This window comes from Lactuca virosa, chromosome 2 (assembly GCF_052849685.1).
Source record: "Lactuca virosa cultivar CGN04683 chromosome 2, Lactuca_virosa_CGN04683_v6, whole genome shotgun sequence".
NCBI classification, from domain to species: Eukaryota; Viridiplantae; Streptophyta; class Magnoliopsida; order Asterales; family Asteraceae; genus Lactuca; species Lactuca virosa.
The window spans coordinates 94,449,809-94,476,447 of NC_136427.1; positions in this window are offsets into that span (position 1 = coordinate 94,449,809).

The following is a 26,639-nucleotide window of genomic DNA, read 5'->3' on the forward strand; positions in this document are numbered from 1 at the left end:
GACATTCGGCATGCAGGACTCCAAGAAAGGAGAGTTACCCATCCAGAGTAATGCCAGATTGAGTAAGACACAAAGCCCTAGTACTGAGGCTGAGATAGCAGAAATGAGTCGAATACCTTATGCTTCGGCTGTAGGATCGATCATGTATGCTATGACGTGTACTCGACCTGATGTAGCCTTTGCTTTGAGCATGGTTAGCAGGTATCAGGGGAACCCTGGCAAGGCACACTGGACTGCGGTAAAGAATATCGTCAAGTACCTACAGAGGACTAAGGACTGGGTCCTTACCCTCGGTGGGAGTGAAGACTTGAGAGTTGTAGGGTATAGTGATGCTAGCTTTCAGACTGATAGGGATAATTTCCGCTCTCAGTCAGGCTGGGTCTTTACCTTAAATGGAGGAGCAATTTCTTGGAAGAGTTCCAAGCAAGAGACAGTGGCTGATTCAACTTGCGAATCAGAGTATATAGCAGCTAGCGAGGCAGCAAAGGAGGCGATATGGCTGAAGAACTTCATTGGAGACCTTGGAGTTGTACCAGCTAGTAAAGAGCCAATGGAAATTTTCTGTGATAGTGAAAGTGCAGTTGCCTTAGCCAAGGAACCAAGGGATCACGGGAGATCCAGACACATCGACAGAAAATACCATTTCATCAGACATCGAATAGAAGAAGGACTCCTCGTGGCAAAGAGGGTATCATCGGATGAGAATCCAGCAGATCCCCTCATGAAGGGACTGACTCGGGTTAAGCATCTCCAGCATGCTCGGAGCATAGGGCTGAAGGATGATATTAGATTTAGTAGTTAGATAACCTTGAAATTTGTAAAGTGTAATTGACATTAGATGATGAATAAAAGGTGTTTTATTTATGAGTAAAGTGTTGCTATCTCTTGTCGATCGTTTACTATATTTCTTTTGCATGTTTTGACTTCCAGAATAATTATGTTTGGTATATCATATTATTCGAACCTCCACAGTCGGTCATATGTCGGAAGTAGGTATGAATCAAGACTGTCATGATTGGTTGCAGAGGTCTAAGTTGTTGGACATGGCTACAACACTCATGAGTGCTCATAAGTTCTGAGCATTGGAATCAACCCACGCTCACTGGAATCACTTCATGGAATTTATCTCGAGTGATCGTGAGACGGTAATATCATATAAGTCTTCAAACCTAGAGATATGATTTGTTACTTATGAGTTGGTTATGCATTGATTGTACGTTAACGCATTGGTAACTCGATGTTATAAAACGTGCTTTTGTGTATAATTCAATGAGTGGTAGAACAAACATATGAGTCGAATTTTATCTGTTCCTTCTTGGATTAGAAGCTGATATCTGGGCCCCTCGATGATTTTGTTTTGACCTATGTACCGGGCCCGGTCAGAACTAAGTTGATGTGTTCAATTAAGTTCTTTGTCAAACAAATCGGAAATCGGGAAACAAACTGCTGGACACAAAGTAAGACACTGTTCCATGTATTTATCCGGCTGATATCTAGAACAGAGGATTATATGATCACTTATCTTAAATGGCGTATCATCATCTTCTCAGTTCCGAGAGACCTTGAAAGAGCTACGATTGCCGATCGGTTCCTGAAGTATTGCAGTTATAGTTATTAGACTTATCCAAGTGGGAGACTGTTGGATAAGGTGTATAAGTCCATAACTATTTCTGGTATGTACTTGACCTGACCCGGCATGGTCCATTTGGGTTTCATGGCACCATGCAATTGGATAAACTAAAATGAGAGAAATAACACTTATGGTTTATTAATATATTATAAGTTCTAATATATTAATAATATTATTTAATTAGTTTGATCAAGAATTAATTTAGAATTAATTAAGTGATCAAAAGATAACTAATTAAATATATGGGTAGATTATGTAAATCTTCCATATCTTATATAGTGGGCTAAGAGGCTCCATGGATTATCAAGTTGGGTTCCACCCATAGGATGCTCCATGGGAGTTACAAACCCATGGGTCATGGAAATGAAGAGTCATGACACATTAGGGTTTACATGGTGTAACCCTAGATGTGTCAACACTATATAAGAAACCCATTCTCCACCAAAATAGGCTACACAATAAGAAACAAGAGGGCTAGAGCCGATTTTGCAAGTGTAAGATTCTCTCAAAGTTTACTCCTTTGCATTTGGTGTTGTGTGAAGCATTTGAGGCATCACACTTGGGGTGCTAGGCTCACAAGGTTTCAAGGATCATAATCAACAACAAGGTAAGTTATTCTATCTTTCATTCAAGTTAAAAATGTTCCCCATGTATGCTAGATAGGAATATAACCTTGGAATTCAACTTTCCATGATTATTAGACAAACATAGATCCAAGGTTATTAGGGTTGCATGTACACTTAGGAAGTGTTAGAATGCTCAAAACCCATCAAGACTGCGTGAGTTTATTGCGACAGAGGTTACGAGGGGAATCCTTGACGCTACCCCAATTATCTTTGGGACGGTCAAGGAGGGTATTATGGAGATCATGGAGGAGAGGCTCAGGGAATTTAGAGCCGAGATTGCTGCAGGCCAGGTCGGGGCCCGAACTCCCTCGTTCCGGGAGTTCAAGGCATGCGGGGCGCCAAAGTTTTTCGGGGTCAGGGATCCCATTGTTAGCAGACGCTGGGTGGCGGACATAGAGAACGCCCAATGCACGAGTTCTTGCCCTGATGCGGCAAAGGTGGGTTTTGTTTCATGTATGCTGAGAGATAGAGCCTGAGACTGGTGGGGATAGGTGACTAGTCAGGTGGGGGCACCTGGTGTGGCCGAGATGACGTGGACTAAGTTTGTTAGGAGGTTTGATTTGGAGTTTGCACCACCTATCGAGGTGCAACAATTAGTGAGGGAGTTTCAGGAGCTTCAACAGACCACCGAGACTATGGCGGAGATCACCGCCAAGTTTCGGGAACGAGCACTATTGATCCCGCTGTATGTTGCAGATGAGAATATGAGGACGACGAGGTATCATTCCATGCTGAGGGTTTATATCCGTGAGCATGTGAGCTTTACAGGGTGCAAGACCCTGAACGAGATGGTGGAGAAGGCCCGTGAGCCGGAGATGGAGTTGGAGTTCCGCACCAAGCAGAAACTCGAGCAGGCACAGACAGCAGTAGGTCAGGCTAAAAAGCCTAAGACCTCATATTCTTCTAGTAGGGGCCAGCAGGGCCGTGGCCGGTGTGCCAAGTGCGGTAAACCGCACAGTGGGGCTTGTCGGATAGCGAGCTCAGGATGTTATGCGTGTGGCCAGCAGGGTTACTTGAGCAGGGATTGCCCCAAGAAGGGCTTGATTTGTTTTCACTGCAACTAGACCGGACACAAACGGGCCGATTGTCCGAGGTTGTAGGGAGGTGGAGGAGCAGTGACGACGCCTGTGCCCGTCATGATGAGGATCACCGATGGCCGCCCTGCTAAGGCTGATACTCCAGCGGTGAAGAGCTGCACGTTTCAGTTCACCACCGAGGAGGCTCGGGTAGTGCCAGACGTTGTGGCTGGTACGTATTTTATCTCCCTATTCTATACTTATTGCGTTGCTGATGTGTATGTTGTGCTTATGTATAGGGACCTTTTTAGTCAATGGTATGTCCGACCACGTTTTGTTCGATTCGGGAGCTACCCGATCGTTTGTATCTCTTGCGCTTAGCAAGAAGTTTCGGGACGCGTCGGGGACTCTGGATTCCCCGCTTGAGGTCAAGATTGCGGATGACCGCACTGTGAGTGCTGCGAGGGTGTACCGGGACTGTGTCCTGAATGTTCTTGGGGAGAGGTTTCATGTTGATCTAGTCCCGATACCGTTGCAAGGGCTGAAGGTGATCGTCGGGATGGACTGGTTGGGAGCCAACGTGGCTATGATAGATTGCGAGCGCCAGTTGGTGAGGGTTCGAACTCCAAGTGGGGGAGAACTAGTTATTCATGGAGAGAGGGCCTCGCGGGGACAAACCCTTTGTTCAACTACGAGGGCTAGGAGATTTCTGCAGCAGGGTTGTACGTGATTTCTGGCATATATCTCAGATACGAGGGTTGAGACCACGACCGATTTGGGCAGTGTACCGGTGGTACAGGAGTTTCAGGATGTCTTTCCCAAGGAGTTACCTAGAGTGCCTCCGGAGAGGCAGGTGGAGTTTCGCATCGATTTAGTGTCGGGTGCCGCCCTGATAGCAAATGCACCGTACCGGATAGCTCCGCCCGAGATGCAGGAGCTATCTATGCAGCTTCAGGAGCTGCTAGACCGGGGGTTTATCCATCCGAGTAGTTCCCCGTGGGGAGCCCCGATCCTGTTCATGAAAAAGAAGGATGGGTCCCACAGGATGTGCATTGATTACCGGGAGCTGAACAAACTAACGGTGAAAAACCGTTATCCGCTACCAAGGATCGATGGTTTGTTCGATCAGCTGCAAGGTGCGTCTTGGTTTTCCAAGATTGATGTTCGGTTGGGGTACCATCAGATGAGGATTCGGGATGAGGATATACCGAAGACAGCCCTCAGGACTCGGTATGCGCACTATGAGTTTGTGGTGATGCCATTTGGGCTCACCAATGCCCCAACAACGTTCATGGAACTCATGAACAGAGCGTGTATGTCACACCCCCAAACCGGAATGGCGGAAACGTTCGGGGGCGGAGGACGTCATGCTCAGTATCATAACCATAGTGAAGAAAGTAAACACAACCATCATAGATATAATTTAAAAGGTTACATCGTTCCAAAAATACATGTTTCCAAATAAATTACATATGATGTCAAAATAGTTCAAAAGAAATCTGCGCCTTAGCGTCTTGCCTTCAAAAATCTTGTGGTTACCTGTATTACTGATTACTTGAGAATACAAGTTGTTTTTGAAAGAGTATCAGCATTAAAGCTGGTGAGTTCATAAGCAATTTATGAATGAAAAATGAATGATGTTCCTTTAAGTTTGTTACAAGTTTGTTTCCAGAAAATCCAATATTTTCTAAAGGTTTGTTGTAGTCTTAACTGAACCAAGACTTAGTATATGTAAGTAAATCGTCATACTTGTGTGTGTGTGGTTTTATATTTAAATAAAACTCCTTAAATCCCCGTGAACTGTGTGTTTTGTTAATTCCCCATGTGAGATGTTATAACCATGCTAAAACTCGAAGACCTCGTACTCGACGTTCTTCAGGCGTCGGAATGTTATGACACTTGTCACCCCAGACCTTCCGGTCTAGCTGTTGCAAGCAGCTTAGGTGCGGGTTTGTCAGACCCAATATAGATCTATACACAACTATCACGCTCTTCCTACAAGAGATTCTGACTATAACTACAAGACTTTTCTGTTATACTTAAGAGTACCCTGAAGATGAATGTCTCATAAATTTATTCATTAACATGTTCACGTAGTTTGTAATGAAATATCCGTTTTGTAAATCGATTGTGTTAAACGAAGTGTCCAAACTATACCTATTATAGTTTATCAAGAGTGTTTTATGTTTTAAATGAAACCTTGTTATGCATGGCTTTGTATTTCAACAAAATGACATTGAAACTATTAAGTATAAAATCCTACACACCTTGCTCAGCATGTTACAAGGTGTGAATAACTCTTAAACTTGTTTTGACAGTTTTACCCTTAACTGTCACTGTTTTAGAATATTTATAGAAAAATCATCATAAGTCGAAAACTGAATCCGTAAACTCGGAGAGTTTGGAAAAAGAGTCTACTATGTTCATAAAATTTCCTATAATTTTTGGTGGTTTCAAACCAGTGTGAAAATGTTCATCTTCACAACCTGGTCCGATTTTGTTGCTGCAGTGATAGGCAGTTTTGTAAAAGTCACCATAAATTGTAGAAAAATCGTATGGAGATGTGCAAGTAGTCATTTTAAAGGTATAAACCTAAAATATTTGTATATTAAAACAGTTTTGAAAAATATTAAGTTTAAGTTGGGTAAAACAGTTCGCGAACAGGTCACAACTTTTCTGTTGTAAGCTGTCAAGTTAAGTTTCAACTATGTTTTGGTGTTTTAACTTGTATTCCCCCACTGAAAACTAAAGAAAACTGGAAAATGTAGGGGTATGAACTCACCTTTAGTGATTTCTTGAAGAGTGGAAGGTCGAAGACGAGGAGTATCAAGTCAAGAACACTTGATGAACACGTGAAAACTTGGATGATCCTAAGAACGATTCTTTGGTGTTAAAATGTGTGTAGATGATCCAAGAGTGTTAGGAAAATATGGAATAACACATGATTTTAGATGAAATACTTACCAAAAAGTGAAGTAGTAGCTCAAGAACACTTTCACAAGGTGGTGGGAAGTAGAGAGGAAAAGAGGCTTTCTTTAGGGGTTAAGAAGTGTGTAAGTTTGGAATGATCAAGGTAAACCAAGAAATCCTCCAGGGATTTCTTTATATAGGTGTTGTTTGTTTTTTTAAAAAAACATCTTCAAACCACTTTCTGCTGCGCGGCGCAAGAACACTTGATGAACACGTGAAAACTTGGATGATCCTAAGAACGATTCTTTGGTGTTAAAATGTGTGTAGATGATCCAAGAGTGTTAGGAAAATATGGAATAACACTTGATTTTAGATGAAATACTTACCAAAAAGTGAAGTAGTAGCTCAAGAACACTTTCACAAGGTGGTGGGAAGTAGAGAGGAAAAGAGGCTTTCTTTAGGGGTTAAGAAGTGTGTAAGTTTGGAATGATCAAGGTAAACCAAGAAATCCTCCAGGGATTTCTTTATATAGGTGTTGTTTGTTTTTTTAAAAAAACATCTTCAAACCACTTTCTGCTGCGCGGCGCAGCACATGCACAACACTTTCCCTCTCGCAGCAGTTTGTTTTTTGGATGACTTCAGACTGCAAAACCTATGCGCTTGTGCTGCGTGGCACAACACTTGATTTGCCTCTTCAAACCTCTTCAGCTTTTATTTTTTTTGAAGTGTTTTTTTAGAATTTTGGTATCACTTATTTTTTTTAAACTGTTTTTTAAAAAAAGCTTTTATTTACGGATTTGATACAATTTCTTATTATAGTTTCCACAAATTTTTTTAACTTGATTTAAAAAAAAAAACTTTGATTTTTTTAATTTTTTTTACCTTTTTCTGTTAATAATATTTTTTAGTTTCGGTTTCATCTTTTTTAACGTGTATAATTTTTTACGAACTTTGTAGACATCGTTTGCAATAGTTTCTTAATTTTTTTTATTATTTTCTTTTTTATGTTTTTTAAAATTAGTTTTTTTCTAGAATAAAGTTGTTAGCTTCTTTTATATTTTTGTAAGTTTTTTTTAAAAGTTTTATATTTTTGTTTTTTTATATGTTCTTTTTAGTACTCTTTCAATGTTTTAATACTAGAATTATTAAAATTTCGTTGTTGAGAACTATTTTCAGTTTATAAAATTAGTTTATTTAAATTTCAGTTTACTGTAGTAGTCTGCAGATGTTAAAAAACAAACATGCTTCTTATTATGGACTGCAGCCGTTTGTTCCACCTCTTCTGCTACAGAGGATTGCAGAGGTGGTCCGCACACTTCATGAATTTTCGTTTCGAAAAAAAAAAAACAGCACCATAGTGAAGGTTGCTGGAGCAATTTGCAAGTTGAAATGATGTTTACCTTGGTTTGTGTGATGTGGAGGCAAGTGCGCACACTTGACCCACTTGTGATGTAGAATACTCTCCTTAATGTAAAATAATGATTTATAATTAATAAATCCTTGAGAAATGAATAAAATATGAGTTTAGGGAGTTTAAATTGATAAAAATATGAATTTGGTGAAAAATCCCCGTCAAAAACGGGCTTAGGAAGCGAAAGTAGTCGAAAACCGGGCTTAAGGAGCGAACCTACGAGGTTCGGCTCTTGGGGTGTTGAGGACCGAAGGTGGGTTCGGTTCTTAAAGCTAGGGACTGAAGGTAGGAGAAGGAACCGAAGATAGAAGAAGGAACCGAAGGTGACAGGGAACTGAAATGGACCGAGGGCTCGGTCTATTTCGGGTGTATGGAGGTTTCGGTCCAAGATGGCTAAGTTCGGTTATGAAAGTTCGGTCCTGAGGGAACTTCGGTCCTAATAGAAGGGTTCGGCTCTAAGAGGTTCGGTTCCTAAGAGGTTCGGTTCCTAAGAGAGTTTCGGCCCTATTTAGCTGTTTTTCGATATAACTCCCCGATCCAAGTGGTTTTTGGCCAAGTTAAGGGTCGGGATGACCCGGATGACTATAAAAAGTTGAGAGAGATTTTGAGAGGGATTTGGGAGAGATTTAATTTTAGCCATTATTAGTGTATAATCTCGTAATGAAAGGTTTGTGAACCCCGTTATGCTTCGTTTATGATTGTTTTAAGTCCCCAAAAGGGTCCATAGTCGTGTTTTGATACGGTTAACTCCCTTTTTAGGGTTTTTACATTGCTAAACATATAGATTCTCCTAGACACTTGAATTCTTGACATACAAATGCACATTTTTATACATAGAATAACTTTTAACATACAAGTACTAGTTAAGTTTGACCGGTTTGACTTGTTGACTTTGACTTTGACTTTTGACTTTGACTTTGGCCTTTGACTTTGACCTTGATTTGAATTTGACGGTTGTCACAGTGTAGACCGATGCTGGATTGGTCGGTGATCGTTTTCATTGATGATATCCTAGTCTATTCTAAGACCAAGGAACATTATAAGCAGCATTTGAGGGAGGTATATGAGACACTGAGAACGGAAAGGCTTTATGCCAAGTTCTTAAAGTGTGATTTTTGGCTGCGTGAGGTGCAGTTTTTGGGGCACATCATCAATCAGGAGGGTATTTTGGTTGATCCGACCAATGTTGAGGCTGTGATGCAGTGGGAAGTACCAAAGAACGCATCTGAGATTCGTAGCTTCTTGGGTTTAGAGGGGTACTATTGGAGATTCATCAAGGATTTCTCCAAGATCGTTGTACCTTTGACCCGCTTGACCAAGAAGAATGTGACATTTCTATGGAGCACAGATCAGCAGTTGGCTTTTGAGACCCTGAGACAGAGCTTATGCGAGGCTCCGATTCTAGTGCTACCTGAGGGGCTGGATGACTTGGTAGTGTACTGTGATGCATCGATCTCAGGGTTAGGCGCGGTACTGATGAAGAGAGGGCATGTGATCGCGTACGCTTCGAGGCAGTTGAAGCCTTACAAGACGAACTTCCCCACTCACGACCTGGAGTTAGGTGCAGTAGTGTTTGCCTTCAAGATTTGGAGGAACTACTTGTATGGAGTACGATGCACTATTTATACTGATCATAAAAGTTTAAAGTATTTGATGGATCAGCAGAACCTCAACATGTGGCAGAGGAGGTGGTTGGACGTGCTGAAGGATTATTATTGTGAGATGTTATACCACCCAGGGAAGGCCAACATGGTGGCTGATGCTTTGAGATGCAAGGCGGCAGGTTCCTTGATTGGTAACGTTTGCTTGAGGATGATGCTGATCTCTCCACTGTTGGATATGATCAAGGAGGCACATGTCGAGGGTGTGAAGAAAGAGAATTGGAAGATAGAGCGGATTCGGGGTCAGTATCCCTTATTTGTTCAGGATAGCCGAGGTCTTCTGACACAGTGTGGCCGGGTGTGGGTACTGGTGACTGGAGGAGTGAGACAGAAGATATTGGAGGAGGCACACAAGTCCAAGTTCTCTATACATCCGGGGGCTACAAAAATGTATAGAGATATGAGACTGAGCTATTGGTGGCCCTGCATGAAGCGGGAGATCGCTTGGTTCGTGGAGTGGTGCTTGACCTGCAGGAAGGTCAAGGCCGAGCATCAGCGGCCTCATGGCAAGGTTCAGCCGCTACCCATTCCCATGTGGAAGTGGGAGGAGATCACTATGGACTTCATCACGAAGTTACCGAGGACAGCGAGCGGTGTGGACGCCATATGGGTGATTGTGGATAGATTGACGAAGATTTTCCACTTTATTCCGATCTCTGAGAGTATATCCACTGAGAAGTTGGCAGATATTTATGTGCGAGTGGTGGTGGCTAGACACGGAGTGCCAGTGTCGGTAGTCTCTAGCAGAGATGTTCGATTTACATCTAGATTCTAGAAGAAGTTCAACGAGGAACTGGGCACTCAATTGCATTTTAGCACGGCGTACCACCCGCTGACAGATGGCCAGAGTGAGAGGATGATCGAGACACTTGAGGATATGCTTCGGGCATGCGTGTTGGATTTTGGAGGGAGTTGGGATACATACCTCCTGCTCGCAGAGTTTTCATACAATAATAGTTATCATGCTAGTATTGACCGACCACCGTTTGAGATGTTGTATGGTCGGAGGTGTATAACCCCTGTTTGTTAGGGTGAGGTTAGGAACCGGGTCATGGGGAGCACCGAGGTGGTGCTCAAGACGACCGAGATGATTCAGCAGGTGTGTGAAGGCTACGAGTCGCACAGAGCCGTCAGAAAATCTATGCTAACCGACGGCGATCGGATCTTGAGTTCCAGGTGGGGGACATTGTGTTGCTGAAAGTGTCGCCATGGAAGGGATTCATCAGATTTCGGAAGAGGGGCAAGTTGGGGCCCCGATATATTGGACCGTTCAGAATTACAGCCCGGGTGGGCAAGGTGGCCTACCGCCTGGATCTTCCAGATGAGCATAGTCAGATTCACAACACCTTCCATGTGTCACAACTTCGGAAGTGTGTCACCGACGAGGCCGCGGTCATTTCTCTGGATGACATTCAGGTGGACGAGAGCCTGAACTACATTGAGAGGTGTATTGCGATGCTAGATAGGAAGACCAAGGTTCTTCGGAACAAGGAAGTGAAACTAGTAAACGTGCAATGGCAGCATCAAAGGGGCTCAGAATGGACATAGGAGCCGGAAGAGGAGATGCAAGATCACTACCCGGACTTGTTCGCGTCTACAGACTTCCGGGATGAAGTCTAGTTCAAGTGGGGGAGATTTGTAAAAACTGTTCCAGGCATTATTTAATTCTATAAGTTTTAGGGTTTTGTACTGGGACTCGACGAGTTGGGGAGCTCCAAATCGTCGAGTAGAGGTTATTATGAGGACGCAGGATTTAAGATCTACTCAACGATTCGGAAGGCCCGACTTGACGAGTAGGCACTATAACGGGAAACCCTAATTTTCAAGGGTTTGTACCCTATTTAAAGAACTTATGGCTCATTTTCAACCTCTTCCATCGTTCCTACAGCCAGAGAAACCCTAGTTTGAGCCTTGCACCTTCCTTAGAGAGAAAGAGAGCTTTTTTGAGAGTGATTTTTGATGTGATTGTGAAGATTTTGGAGCTTGAAGAAGAAGGAGAAAAGCGGGGAGCAGTAGATCCGACATCTACCCTGTATTGGTGACCATATTGAGGTATAAAGTCACTACCTTGACCTTTAGTTGCTTAGATCTCTTTTTTCGGATGTAAATGGTCACTTTTGGTGCCAAAGGGGTGTCATCTTCGGATCTGGACTTGTCAAAAGGATATGGTTCCAGATCTGGACACCTCTAGGTCTTCAATGACATAAAGTTGCTCACTTTATCCAGCTTAGGCCCTTTCCATGCATTAAGACCTTGTAGGAACCTTAGTTTTGGTGTTTTAGCCTTGTGAGGCCTTGCATGCACGTAAAGTTTGCAACTTTACGTGGTAAATACACTAGGAGAAGTTGGATCTGAAGTTTGGGACCTTGGATCTCAATGGAAAGGACTGAACACAATAAGGACTGAAGGAACTCGTCGAGTCCCTTAGTCGACTCGATGAGTCGGGTAGGGTTTACCCGTTTTCGAGTTTCTGAATGAGTGCAATGAAGGAGTGGAGTTTTCGGTGTACATGAGTTTTCGGTCTTCTGGACATTGAGGAACTCGACGAGTTACACAGGTAACTCGGCGAGTTGACGAGTTACTCATGTAACTCGACGAGTTGTTGAATGCACTCGACGAGTTGAGGTCAACATTGACTGTTGACTTTGACCGGGGTTGACTTTGAGGGCATTTATGGTATTTCGGGATTGTGACAAGTTAATCACATGATGATTATAGGCGGTTGAGTTGGAGCAGCACGTGGGATTTATCTGATCTTAGCTTGTTAGTGTAGCATTCACGAGAGGCGAGTTTCCTTACCATACCAGTGGGTCTAAGGCACCACGGCCGTCTGATTTTGTGATATGTGGTACACTCGTTGTCGTAAAGATATGTGGTATGATAGTTAGTTATGATTTGTGTTATGCTAGCTATATATGTGATACTTGCAGGGATGACCATGGGAGGAGCCCATGACACTTGGATGTAAGACCATGTGGGGGAGCCCATGGCTTTTCATGTAAAGACCATGGGAGGAGCCCATGGCACTTGGGTGTAAGACCATGTGGGGGAGCCCATGTATTTCTAGCTAAAAGACCATGGGGGGGGGGGAGCCCATGGCACTTAGGTGTAAGACCATGTGGGGGAGCCTATGACATCCTGGAGTAAGACCTTGGGAGGAGCCCACGACATCCTTATATGTTTATATGCATGGCTTATGTGGTTTATGTAGCTTTTATAGCTAATATGATTATGTGATTATGTGGATTGTGTGGGGTATGCTCTGGGGGACTCACTAAGCATTAGTTTATAGTTTGTGGATTTGTTTCAGGTACATCTGAGCCCAAGGGCAAGGGCAAGGCTTGATGGCGCGGTATGCACTCTCCCTCTCCGACATTTTTATGGGACACTCTAATGATTTGAAACAATATTGTTATTGTTAAGAATTTGAAAACAATTGTATTGAGATTTTATGGTTTATGGAAAGTGGTTTTTGACTATTTAAAAATGAAAATTTTCTTTTGAAAAATCGGGTCGTTACATTTTGAAGTAATATGCACATGCATGGCTTAAATCATTGTCTTAACATAGGTTTGATCATAGAGTTTCACCATCTAAGCAACATCCAAGATGTTCTTGGTAAAAATATACACAACTTATCATAAAAATCGTGGTTATGATAATATGATTCATAATCCATCCATAGAATGGTGTAGAAGTAGAAAGAAATGCATAAAATGGTGTAACTTTGAAAGAGGAAAAAGGGATTTTCTATTTTCACCTTAAGAATACACTTGAGGAAGATGATTTTTAGTTTCTAAGGAGTGTTCTTGGCTGAAATGTAGTGATGAGGGCTGATGAATCCGAATATGAGAGGGAGATGGAGAGGATTTGAGTGGTGGTGGTGATGAAGTGTTGGGAGGAATGATAGAAAGAGTGTAAGAGTGGTTTAAATGATTTCTACTTTGGAAATAGAGATAGTGGGAGAGAGAGAGAACGAATTTTAGGGGATGAGAGAGGGTTTCCATCTCTTCCATTTTTATAAAGTTCATATCTTTTATAAAATTATGAATTTTTTATAAAATATGCACCTTAACCTAGATATTATTCATAAAACCTTGATTTTCGACTTATAAATTAAGGGTAAATGTTAATGTCTTAATTTTTATTTTCCTTAATTTAAATATATTAAGATTAGATTATAAGCTGCATAATGATTTTTATATCATTCTTGATGTTAAACCTTATAAATTTGAGTTTTTATGACTTTTAGGGTTTTGGGGTTTAATAATTATTTGGATATCAAAATAAATTGAATCTTTGAGACTTTAAATTATTTTTGTGTTTCCTAACTCTTATTCAAGTTAGAAATAATGTTTGTAATTTTTTTCGGTTTATTGGCATTCTATGTAGTGGTTTCGAGATTCAAGTGAAATTGAAGAATCAAGTATACTAGTCCTAGTTTTCAACTTTGACTTAAGTTCCTACGAGACTCGAACCTAATTTATACCACTAAGTCAAGTGCATGATGTGTTTATATGATTCATGAAAAGGTGTTTGAGTCAAAGAGTGTCCCGAATATGGATAGTCACTATAGTTAAGTAGTTGTAGAATTCACATATCAATGTGAAATCTAAGTACAATATCCATCGTTTCTAATTGTTTCCAAGTTTCTAGTAGGTTATAACTTAGCTTCTAGTTACCAAGTCTAGTATGTGTCGTGCCTATATGTGCAACTAAGTTTAGTCAAATCTAGAACCGCCTCGAATTTTGACGGTTGTCACACTTGGTGCCAAAGCTAGGGTTTAAGGAGGAAACCCTAATCCCTTTGCTTGGTGACCAAGCAACCCATTCTCCTTTTCAAGGGGCCTGGACAAAATTCCTTGGGCTTTCCCAAGAGATTTTCATCCACCTCATCCAATCAGGTCCATGGGCTCCTTTCCTCAACTTTCAATAAATGACAAAATAGAACCTGCATTTTTAATTAATCCATTTAATCCCAAAATTAATTCCAATTAGTTTTTGATTAATTATTAATTAAATAATATGATTTCCAATTAATATATTATTCTCATAATATATTAATAAATCATTTATTATGATTTCTAATTAATTTATTAACCATATAATAAATTAATGAATCATTCTCTCTCTCTCTCTCTCTCTCTCTCTCTAAAAGCTATGCTATTCAATTGCTAGGTTTGAGGGCAATCCAAAAGGACTGTGCTACTATTAATTCAAGTTTATACCATTTATAGTTATGGGGTTAGACACCTAATCCAACAGTCTCCCACTTGGATAAGTCTAATAACTATAATTGCAAGTATAACTTCCAAACTGATCAACAAATTGTAGCTTCCAAAAGCCGTTGTCTAACTCTGACCCAGTCAGTGACATGTACTAAGATAAGTGATCAAATATTCCTCCGTTCTACAAGATATCGTACGTACATGAGACATGAATTATAATCAATCTCATTGTCCAAGTTTTTTTCCCGATTTTTGATTTATGACGACTGATTCAGACTAGCAATTGAACACATCAATTCAGTTTAGGCTTGGCCAAGCACTTTAGATGTCATCATCAAATCATCGAGGGGCCCACAGATATCGCTTTTCCCGTTAGGGAAAAAGGAATGGATAAACTTCGACTTATATGCTTGCACTATTCACTCATCAAATCACGCACAACAATACGTTTTATAACATCAAGTTACCGATGCGTTTACGTATTATCAATGGACAACTGACTTGTAAAAAACAACTCATATATTTCTGTTTTAAGAATATAAGATATTATCGTCTCAAAATTACTCGTGATAAAATCCATGAAGTAATTCTCTGAGTGTGGGTTTATCCAATACTTAAAATCCCTATTTCCATGTACCATGAACATTGCAAAAAACAATTGCTATGTCTAATCTCCATAGACAATCTACAATTCAATTCATAACAATCTTTATTCGCTACTTACTTCCAAAAGTATGATCAACTGTGGATGTTTGAATAATCCAATTATTCGGGATGTAAAACATTCAAAGTGAAACACAATAATAACCTAATCAACTATGGTCTCAAAACTGTTGAATATAAATAAAACTCTTATTATTTATTCACCATATTAATTAGACTTTATTCATTGTATAATGTTTCGAGTAATCAAGTAAACACTTGAATTAAACATCAGTCATGCCATGTTATAAACATGCATACTATGTCTCTCTATGGTCCTTCCTTTGTGAACATATCGATTGCACACTATTCCAATGATGCTCATTTCACAATTTCAAATTCTTGTTACTACTAAATGTGTTAGAGTTCAACCTTACATGCAATATACTTTTGTGAAGTTGAGGCTTGAAAGTCACAAAGACTTTGCCGATGATATCACAAAATGTTCCATTGGAACTTTGTTAGTAAAAACAATTCCATGGTAACGAAATCACAAATTCAAGGTATACTCCTTGAACACCTTCCTTGCATTAAAGTTTCTAAGTCACATGTAGATTTTAATAACCAACTCCCACTATGGAACATTTCTATATTCCCATATGACCATCAATTCTGAACAAGGATCACCTCCACTAAGAATTATGTCAATATGGTCCTTCCAACCAATACCATACTTCTAATTGTCTCCAGGCAACCAATCCTTTAGTATAACCTCAGAATGTTCTTGATAGTTCTTCAACAACTTTAGTCACACCAAGTTCTATTCCTTTTTCCTCTTAATGTTGTAACATCCCATTTATTAAATAAATAAATAGATAAAGATTAAATGAATAGTAGCTCTAAATCCGTAATAAGTTACCAGTGTTAGTCATAAGGAGCTAAATGACATAATTTCTAGAAATTTGGGTCTTTATTGTAATAAAGTTTGGGAAGCAAGGGCTAAAGAGTAAAATGAAGATTTAATTTGTGATGTTTAAAGAAGGAAGGGCTGAATATGTCATAAGTTAGATTTTTGGGGGCTAAGTGTAATTTCCGGATTGATTTGTAAAGATTTCAGAAGTCGGGGGGTATTTGGTAAATATTGGACTTAAATTGTAAAGAATTTTGAAGGCTGAGGGTTGTTTGGTAAATTATGGATTCATGTTGAAAGAAATTAATATGGAGGGGCTGGAATTGTAAATATGTGGGAAGTTGCAAAGTGACCGGGCATATAACCTGTCACCTTTGTCCCGTAACCCTAACCTTAAGAAGCTCCTTTAGCTGCCACCCTCACTTCAACCACCTCCGGCGCCACCACCCTTATCCCTCTCATCCCAGCCTCCGCCTCCGTGACACTATAGTGAACCACTAAACGACCTCCCTTGCGACTCCGACGACGGGATTGAAGGCTGATACCGCGACTGCTGCTGCTCTTTTCTCAATCGCCGTCCTTTCTTTCTTCCAAGTCGTCTGTCACACTGTCGTGATCACCGCTGGGATGCGCCACCACCGCTAAATGCCATCTGTTGGCGCTGCCACTGCCGCTGTTGCTGTTGCATCGTTCCACAGCTCCGTTCGTCGCCCCTCCGTCGTCATTCTCCTCCTCCAAGACCAAACTCAGGCGTGGTGGGTCATCTGCTCGTGTATGTGTGCGTGTTTCAGTTTGTGGGTGTGTGTTTGCTTGGCCGGACTTCACGAGAAAAGCCACCACCACCACTGTGAGGTGGTGGCAATCACCTCCGACCACCGCCTGCCGCCACAAGAGTGGATGAGCGTGTGTGTGTGTGTGTTATATTGTGTGTGTGTTCTTTCGGATATTACGTTGTATAATTGTATTTTGGCCGGAATAATCAAGGAAATCGTCACGACCACTGTGAGGTGGTGGCTGCCACCTCATGCCGCCATTCTACCGCTACCAGACGCCACCTTCGGTGGCTGTGTGCATTTGTGTGTGTGATTGTTATTTGGGATTCTTGAACATATTTTACTCTAAAATCATAACCACCACCACGAGGTGGTGGCCGCCGCCATGAGCCGCCGTTGACCACCACTATCCGAGGTGGTAGTGGGTGGTGCCCGACTTAATTAACACTAATTAACCAAAAAATATAACCATTTGTCTAATTGGCACACGATTGGGCTGGAAACCCTAATTAGGGTTTAAAAAACACTAATTTTGGATATGTTAGTTTTGGGATTGTCGGGACCCGCATTTTGGACCATTGGATTGGAATTGTGAATTAAGCCCGACCACACTGTATGATTGACTTAGAAGATTGATGGACTTAATGGATTAAGTGTTAATGGGTTAAGTGTTTCTAATTAACCCTAATCGTCATTTTATGTGAAAACCCTAATTGTGTTGGGTTTTGAGTTGGGCTTTCTGTTAGGCTTAGATGTTTGGATTCTTATTGGGCAATCTAATAACAAGTACATGGACTAAGGAAATCATTAGGCTTTAGGATAAAGCCCATTGGAAAGGCTTGGGCCCAATTTGGAAAATTGGGCCATAGGTGGGCCATATTTGGGCCTTGATGATTATGAGATATTGGACCATCGGAATGCCAAGTGTTTGGACTAGAATAAATGGTTGGGCCTTGAGGTAAGACCATGTAGAGGTTCGGGCCCAATTTGGAAAATTGGGCCATATGTTGGGCCTTGGTTCATTGATTGGTTTTGGGCCTTCAGAGTGTGTTTGGGCCTTGGGCTTGGATCAAGCTAGGTTGGGGGTAAAGTAGTCTTTTACCCCAAGCATGGACTTATGGTTAAGTTTTAGAACCCAATTATTAATTGGGTGTTGTTTTGATGTTGACAGTTCGGGAATCTGTCATCCAACAGCTAGAGTTTTATCCGCGAGACTTCAGCAGTGTGAGGTGAGTTACCTTCCAGTAGAAGTGGGTCGAAGTTACCAATGTCGGCCCACTAGTAGTTGTTTATTGTAGAGACGATTGTCTTTGTGATAATTGTTTGGTATGCCACTATCTGTTATGATTTATGTGCTAGTATGCTATGTTGTTATGTGATAGTGGTAGGAGGGGTGGGTTAGACCCCGTAGCCAGTTGAGATAAGCCAGAGGGTAGGTCGGGCACCCATATATGCCTGACAATATGGTTATGATATGATATTATGTGGTAGTGGTAGGGGTGAAATAGACCCCGTAACCGGTTAAGTTAAACCGGAGGGTAGGTCGGGCACCCAGATATGTCTGACAGGGTAGGTCGGGCACCCAAATATGCCTGACAGGGGTAGGTCGGGCACCCCAATATGCCTGACATGGGTAGGTTGAGCACCCAGGTATGCTCAACAGGGTAGGTCGGGCACCCAGATATGCCTGATAGTATGTTTATTTTATGGTATGTGGTATGAAGGGGGAACTCACTAAGCTTCGTGCTTACGGTTTTCAGTTTTGGTTTCAGGTACCTCCAGTTTTCAAGTAAAGGAGATCGGGACGATCGCAGCGCATACACCCATGTTTTTCCGTATGTGTGATTTCTGGGAATGAACTCTGATAAATGTTTTATTTGAAATGCTTTTCTATGTGTGAACAAAGTTACAATAGTGTTTTAGTTATATTAAAAATGAAATTTTTGGTCCTAAATTTTGGTATGTTACAAGTTGGTATCAGAGCCCTGGTTTGATGGATTCAAACACACTCTCGGGTGTGTCTGGACTCAAATCTAGGGTTTGAAAGATTTTTACAAAAAAAAAAAAAAAAAAATTATAATATTTAAAACTAAGGGTTTTAATAAAGAACAAGGGGTGTGATGCGTGCAATTGGCCGAGCTCAAGTAAGGTTTTTTCCCCAAGATACCCATACATGTTATAGTATGATATGAATTATGAATATGTGAACTGCATGCTAGATTAGGGCTAAGGATCTAGGGAGGATGGCTTATATGCCTACTGTATGAGCTTCTAGACCTGCATGCTAGTACTGATCAGTCAGTGATAGGATGACATGTTTAGGTTATGCCTGATTCTATGAGCTTTTGAATTGCATGCTAGTACAGATTCATGATTTGAGGATATAATGGCTTGATGGAGTATGTTGGTTAGATTTTCCATTGTCTGAATGCTGCTTTCTTTGTGTTTGTGGGGCTCTTAGCAATGTGATCTAGCTACTAAGTGGATATGATAAGTCACATGTGGCACAGTCTGGATAATCTGAGAGTGATGGACTTGGCCATATTGCGCAACTCTCATTTGAGTCTAACCATTCTAGGATTGGGTCTTTTACTCGAAGGATTATCTAATCTCTGTTGCATGTGGCTATATTCATGGGGTAGCTAGTTGACAGTAATGGGAAATCCTTCAGCAGCTGAGGACTGGGTGGGTTCGGGAACCTAGGAGAGCCTAGGATTTGATTCGGTGAGTTTAATGGTGTAGTTTAGTGAGTTTTGGTGCTTTTGTTGAGAAGGTGACTTAGAGGATTCAGGATGATTGCTGAGGAAAGTATGGATAGGTGTGGAAGGTAGTATTGGGCATGTACTACTGAAAGCACAGGATCCATACTCGAATCAGTGAGAGTCTTAGAGAATCTAAGAAGCTTAGGGGAGGACAATCCTCGAGTATGTTTTGATCATTGGTTCGTGGTTTTTCAGTTTGGAGATGAGCACTCAGGGAGGTGGTTCAGGTTCGGGTTCTGGTTCGAGTTCTGACTCAGGTGCGAGTGCTGAGTCCATTAGCAAGCAGATGCGGGAGTTCATCTCGTCGGAGATTACCCGCAGTATTTTGGAGCAGACCCCTGTGATCTTTGGTTCAATCAAGGAGGGGATTTTGGAGCTATTGGATAGTCGCCTCGGGGCCTTTCGGGCGGAGATCATTACGAGGAATTTAGGGGCTCAATTGGAGCCCAATGCTTATGGGTCCCTGGGATCCTTCAGGAAGGAGGACCCTACCGTTAAACTCTTGTCATTTGGGAATGGAGGTGGGTTATGGACCTTGTCTTCAGGAGAGTCTACCACATGATTGGATCATTGTGGAGGTTTCACGAGCCCTACGAGAGGAGTTACCCGATATCATTGGGCGTGTCACTGATAGAGTGGTCGCCAGACTCGAGAGGAGAGCCTCAGTTATACAGGTGGTTGATGGGGTGGTCGAGGTAACCCGGGAGCAAGAGATTGGTTTAGATATGCAGTTGGGGAAGAGGAAATGGAATTCTAGTCAGGCTCAACAATCTGAGCAGTCAGATGCTGCCATAGCTGGTGCCAGAGACCCGAGGGGTTGTGATGGTTACACAAAGGAAGAAGTGGCGCGTGAGGACGTACGCAACAGGTCTAAGTACGGCAGGTGCGGGTGTAAGGATCACAATCGCCAAGAATGCACATTGGAGGTAGAGTTGTGCCATCGTTGTCATCAGAATGGTCATATCAGGGGGAATTACCCACGCTTAGTGGTTGGGGCAGCTCAGGTTTCATCGCAAATACTTCGGCAGGAAGAGAGATTCAGGGTTTCTTCAGGCGATATTGTGGGTATGTTATATTTTGCTTTCTCATAGTTTCTATAGTGTTCATGGTTGTCAGAATCTTGCATCAGTTTGGGTAAGCACATATTCGGCTCATTTCTTTGCTCATGTTGGGTTATATCATCAAATATTGTCATATACCATTTGCATATCGTGAATTATTAGTGGTTAGTGTAAGGTCGTTTCCCTTTTGCTGGTTCGGGGTGTTCAATGTTATCTCGGTTCGTAGTAGAGATCTAATTAGGGGCATTATGTGAAGGTCTGCGATCAGGGTCTGCAGGATGGTTATTCAACACAGTCATGATTCGGTGGTGTAGTAGTTGTTTTGGAGTGGCTGGTTGAAGTGCCAAGGGAAGTGGCTTGTTTTTGAGGTATTGGTTGGAGCATCTGTCCTTTTGGTCTTCAAAATTTAAGTGTGGTATCATTTCAAGCATTAGGGGATATCGGTTTCGCTGGGATTCGGGAAGTGTTCATATGGTCTTTAGAAGTTGTGTGGTCCTTTGGGGATTGGCTAGTGATGGAGCACTAGTTAGTAAGCGTTGGTTGTCACCGGATCGATCGTTGGAAAGTGAGAAGGATTGGGAATTCTTCAATTGTCATATGCTGTGAGAATTTAGTCGAATCAAAGTGGGGGAGAATCGTTCAGGAGCAGGAGCGGTTTTGAAGCTTGGATGAGTTTCGCATCCCCATCGGAAAGGAAGGCGACCCGAGTGACTATTAGGAATGAGGATTGTGTGAGTTGGAAGTCCAAGAAACTTACCAACATTGAGATCGCGTTCTCTTGGTGATTGATAACAGGCTTCGGGGAACCATGTAGGGTCCCAGGCATAGCTCGAGTCAGATTAGGTGTTTGGTTGAGTGTATGCTTAACTCTAGGAGCATTCGAATTGATAGATTAGTGGTAAGGCATTGGGATGAAACTATGGTAAGTGGAAGTGTTGTAAGACTGCGGGGGTAGCCGTAGCATTCACTAGGTTGGCAGATAGTGCTAGAGTGTTGTAAGATTTCAGGGGTAGCCGTAGCATTCACTAGGTTGGCAGATAGTGCTAGAGTGTTGTAAGACTGCGAGGGTAGCCGTAGCGTTCACTAGGTTCGCAGATAGTGCTAGAGTGTTGTAAGACTGCGGGGGTAGCCGTAGCATTCACTAGGTTGGCAGGATAGTGCTAGAGTGTTGTAAGACTGCGGGGGTAGCCACAACATTAACTAGGTTGGTAGATAGCATGGGAGTGTTGTTAGATCGCGGGAAGAACCGTAGCACCCGCTAGTTCTGGTGCAGCAGTGACGACATGGAAAATGCACAGATTGGTTTACGGATTTCCACAAATGAATTAGACATGGTCGAGCCAGTGATAAGACCGTAGGAACGCCACTACAGTCATGGGATCAAGGAAACAATGGACTGTATAAGGTCGTTTGTGATATAAGGCTACCTTTGGTCATGTAACATTCACTTTTAGCCTTGGATTTGGTGACGTCAGGATTCGAAGTATGGACCCGATCGGTTAGATCAAAAATTCGTTAGAGTCACAGTGGCAAGATAACTAATGGCAACTTCTGACAGATGAGGATTTCGTTCGGAAGTCGCGAAGGGCGACTGTATGGGAGCCTTTGGCTCAACAACTAGGTAGGAACTCAGTATTTCAAATGACTAGCATACGAATTGAGACCAGGGAGGCGGCGGTGGATTTTGGAAAGCAGCCAGATGGCAGCATGCTGTTTCGAGCAGTATTAGTGTTTTACGATTTCATGTATGGATCGAGTAACTGATTGCTTGGGGTATGCTAAGTCACTCACAGCAGGATTAAATAATCTCAGAGTAATTGATTTGACCCTGTTGCGTAGCTCTCGTCTGAGTCTAACCGTTACGGGGGTAAGTCTCCCACTCAGAGGATTATCTGAGCCTTGGCCAAGTATTAGTGATCTGCAGGGATAATTGGGTCTGCGATTTTGTTTTCTAGTGGGAACCTCGAGTTATCAAAGGTCGAGTATTCAGTTGGGAGATAAGTGGATTGGGTTCAAAAATAATGATTCTATATGGGCGTTCTATCAGGGAGCCAAACCATCTCGGGACTTTAGATTTCAGATTGAGTAATGTGATCATAATGCAAGGAATTTGTTCATCTTCGGGTTTTAGAACCATGTGAGGGTTGGCTTTGATTGCCTTGGGAAGGCTGGGGTTATGCTCGGGATTGTGGCCATGTCGTTCAAGTTGCCTGGCGTGTAAGGAATGGTAAGGAATGATTTCGAGGACGAAATCTAATCTAAGTGGGGGAGAGTTGTAACATCCTGTTTATTAAATAAATAAATAGATAAAGATTAATAAATGAATAGTAGCCATAAATCTGTAATAAGTTACCAGTGTTAGTCATAAGGAGCTAAATGACATAATTTCTAGAAATTGGGGTCTTTATTGTAATAAATTTGGGAAGCAAGGGCTAAAGAGTAAAATGGGGATTTAAATTGTAATGTTTAGAGAATGAAGGGTTGAATATGTCATAAGTTAGATTTTTGGGGGCTAAGTGTAATTTACGGGTTGATTTGTAAAGATTTCAGAAGTTGGGGGGTGTTTGGTAAATATTGGACTTAAATTGTAAAGAATTTTGAAGGTTGAGGGTTGTTTGGTAAATTATGGATTCATGTTGAAAGAAATTGATATCGAGGGGCTGGAATTGTAAATATGTGGGAAGTTGCAAAGTGACCGGGCATATAACCCGTCACCTTTGTCCCGTAACCCTAACCCTAAGAAGCTCCTTCAGCCGCCACCCTCACTTCAACCACCTCCGGCGCCGCCACCCTTATCCCTCCCATCCCAGCCGCCGCCTCCGTGACACTATAGTGAACCACCTAACGACCGCCCTTGCGACTCCGACGACGGGATTGAAGGCCGATACCACCACTGCTGCTGCTGTTTTCTCAATCGCAGTCCTTTCTTTCTTCCGAGTTGTCCGTCACACTATCGTGATCACCGTTGGGCTGCGTCGCCACCGCTAAACGCCGTCTGTTGGCGCTGTCGCTACCGCTGTTGCCGTTGCATCGTTCCACAGCTCCGTTCGTCGCCCCTCCGTTATCATTCTCCTCCTCTAAGACCGAAGTCAGGCCTGGTGGTTCATCTGCTCGTGTATGTGTGTGTGTTTCGGTTTGTGGGCGTGTGTTTGCTTGGCCGGACTTCACGAGAAAAGCCACCACCACCACCGTGAGGTGGTGGCTATCACCTCCGACCACTGCCTGCCGCCACAAGGGTGGATGAGCGTGTGTGTGTGTGTGTGTGTTCTTTCAGATATTACATTGTATAATTGTATTTTGGCCGGAATAATCAAGGAAATCCGTGACCACCACCGTGTGGTGGTAGCTGCCACCTCACGCCCCCATTTTCCGCCACCAGCCGCCACCTTGGGTGGCTGTGTGCATATGTGTGTGTGATTGTTATTTGGGATGCTTGAACATATTTTAGTCTAAAATCATAACCACCACCACGAGGTGGTGGCCGCCGTTGACCACCACTACCCGAGGTGGTAGTGGGTGGTGCCCGACTTAATTGGCACGCGATTGGGCTGGAAACCCTAATTAGGGTTTAGAAAACCCTAATTTTGGATATGTTAGTTTTGGGATTGTCGGGACCTACATTTTGGACCATTGGATTGGAATTATGAATTAAGCCTGACCACACTGTATGATTGATCTAGTATATTGATGGACTTAATGGATTAAGTCCTTAATGGGTTAAGTGTTTCTAATTAACCCTAATCGTCATTTTATGTGAAAACCCTAATTGTGTTGGGTTTTGAGTTGGGCTTTCTGTTGGGCTTAGATGTTTGGATTCTTATTGGGCCATCTAATAACAAGTATATGGACTAAGGAAATTATTAGGCTTTAGGATAAGGCCCATTGGAAAGGCTTGGGCCTAATTTGGAAAATTGGGCCATAGGTGGGCCATAATTGGGCCTTGATGATTATGTGATATTGGACCATTGGAATGCCAAGTGTTTGGACTAGAATAAATGGTTGAGCCTTGAGGTAAGACCATGTAGAGGTTCAGGACCAATTTGGAAAATTGGGCCATATGTTGGGCCTTGGTTCATTGATTGGTTTTGGGCCTTCAGAGTGTGTGTTTGGGCCTTGGGCTTGGATCAAGCTAGGTTGGGGGTAAATTAGTCTTTTACCCCAAGCATGGACTTATGGTTATGTTTTGGAACCCAATTATTAATTGGGTGTTGTTTTGATGTTGACAGTTCGGGAATCTGTCATCCAACAACTAGAGTTTTATCCGCGGGACTTCAGCAGTGTGATGTGAGTTACCTTCCAGTAGAAGTGGGTCGAAGGCACCAATGCCGACCCACTAGTAGTTGTTTATAGTAGAGACGATTGTCTTTGTGATAATTGTCTGGTATGCCACTATCTGTTATGATTTATGTGCTAGTATGCTATGTTGTTATGTGATAGTGGTAGGAGGGGTGGATTAGACCCCGTAGCCGGTTGAGATAAACTGGAGGGTAGGTCGGGCACCCATATATGCTTGACAATATTGTTATGATATGATATTATGTGGTAGTGGTAGGGGTGAAATAGACCCCATAACCGGTTGAGATAAACCGGAAGGTAGGTCGAGCACCCAAATATTCCTGGCAGGGTAGGTCAGGCACCTAGATATGCCTGACAGGGTAGGTCGGGCACCCAGATATGCCTGACAGGGGTAGGTCGGGCACCCCGATATGCCTGCCATGGGTAGGTTGAGCACCCAGGTATGCTCAGAAGGGTAGGTCGGGCACCCAGATATTCCTGACAGTATGTTTATTGTATGGTATGTGGTATGATGGGGGAACTCACTAAGCTTCGTTCTTACGGTTTTCAGTTTTGGTTTCAGGTACCTCCAGTTTTCAAGTAAAGGAGCTCGGGACGATCGCAGCACATAAACCCGTGTTTTTCCGCAATTTGTGATTTCTGGGAATGAACTCTGATAAATGTTTTATTTGAAATGCTTTTCTATGTGTGAACAAAGTTACAATAGTGTGTTAGTTATATTAAAAATGAAATTTTTGGTTCTGAATTTTGGGATGTTTCAAATGCCCTAGGCATTTTGGAAAAATCAAAACAAGTGAATATTAGATCATATGAAATCAATCCTATATCCGAAGCATATGGGATTCGATTCATTATGTCTTACATAAAGATCTAATATTTGTTTAGTCTCTTGCTATAATATTTCCATATATATCGAATTTTCTATGTTGAATCATTTCAACACGACATTCATATATGTCTAAGACTAAGTTCCCTTAAAACTTCAATCTAAACTTTTAGATTTGAAATGAAGTATGAGTGCCCTCTCCCTTAAATCTTTCTATAGCGAAACAATTCCCAAACTTTGCAATTCGCAAAATTTGAAATCTTTGTTTCCTACAATTAGTATTGCCAACTTTCAACACTTAACATAACAATTATACTCCCACTAGCATAACAATTATGCTCCCAGTAGCTTTGACATGTATTCAGAAATCAACCAGACTTCTAGAAATCAATACTCTTGACTTTCCTATTAAAGTGCAGATTTCTGATACGTGATGCTTTGATAAGTCTCTAGCTAGACTTCTGATACGTGTGTTTAAACCCTTTCAGAACTTACAGCTATAAGTCCTGAACGTTCAAACTGTTTCTTGCCATTTCTCACAATTCGAACTATGAAAAGGGATGTCGTAATCATATTGGGAATTTGAGAATGCAATTATCACAACCACTAATCATAATGATATTTATCAAATCTTTAAAATCTACTAGCTAAAGTGTTTCCTCATAATCATTTTCATGAATTAGAGCCAAACATTTTGCCACCTAGATTTTATGGTGTATGTGTTCCTATCCATGTGAATATATCACTTTCAACCTACAATCATAAGATAAGGTTGAGGACAAAACCAAAATCAAATTTAGTTTTCCTTTCATGGACTGAACCTTGCTTATTCTTAATTTCTTGCCTTCTAGTAGCACAAGGGCCTACCAACACTTCCATGTTGTTTA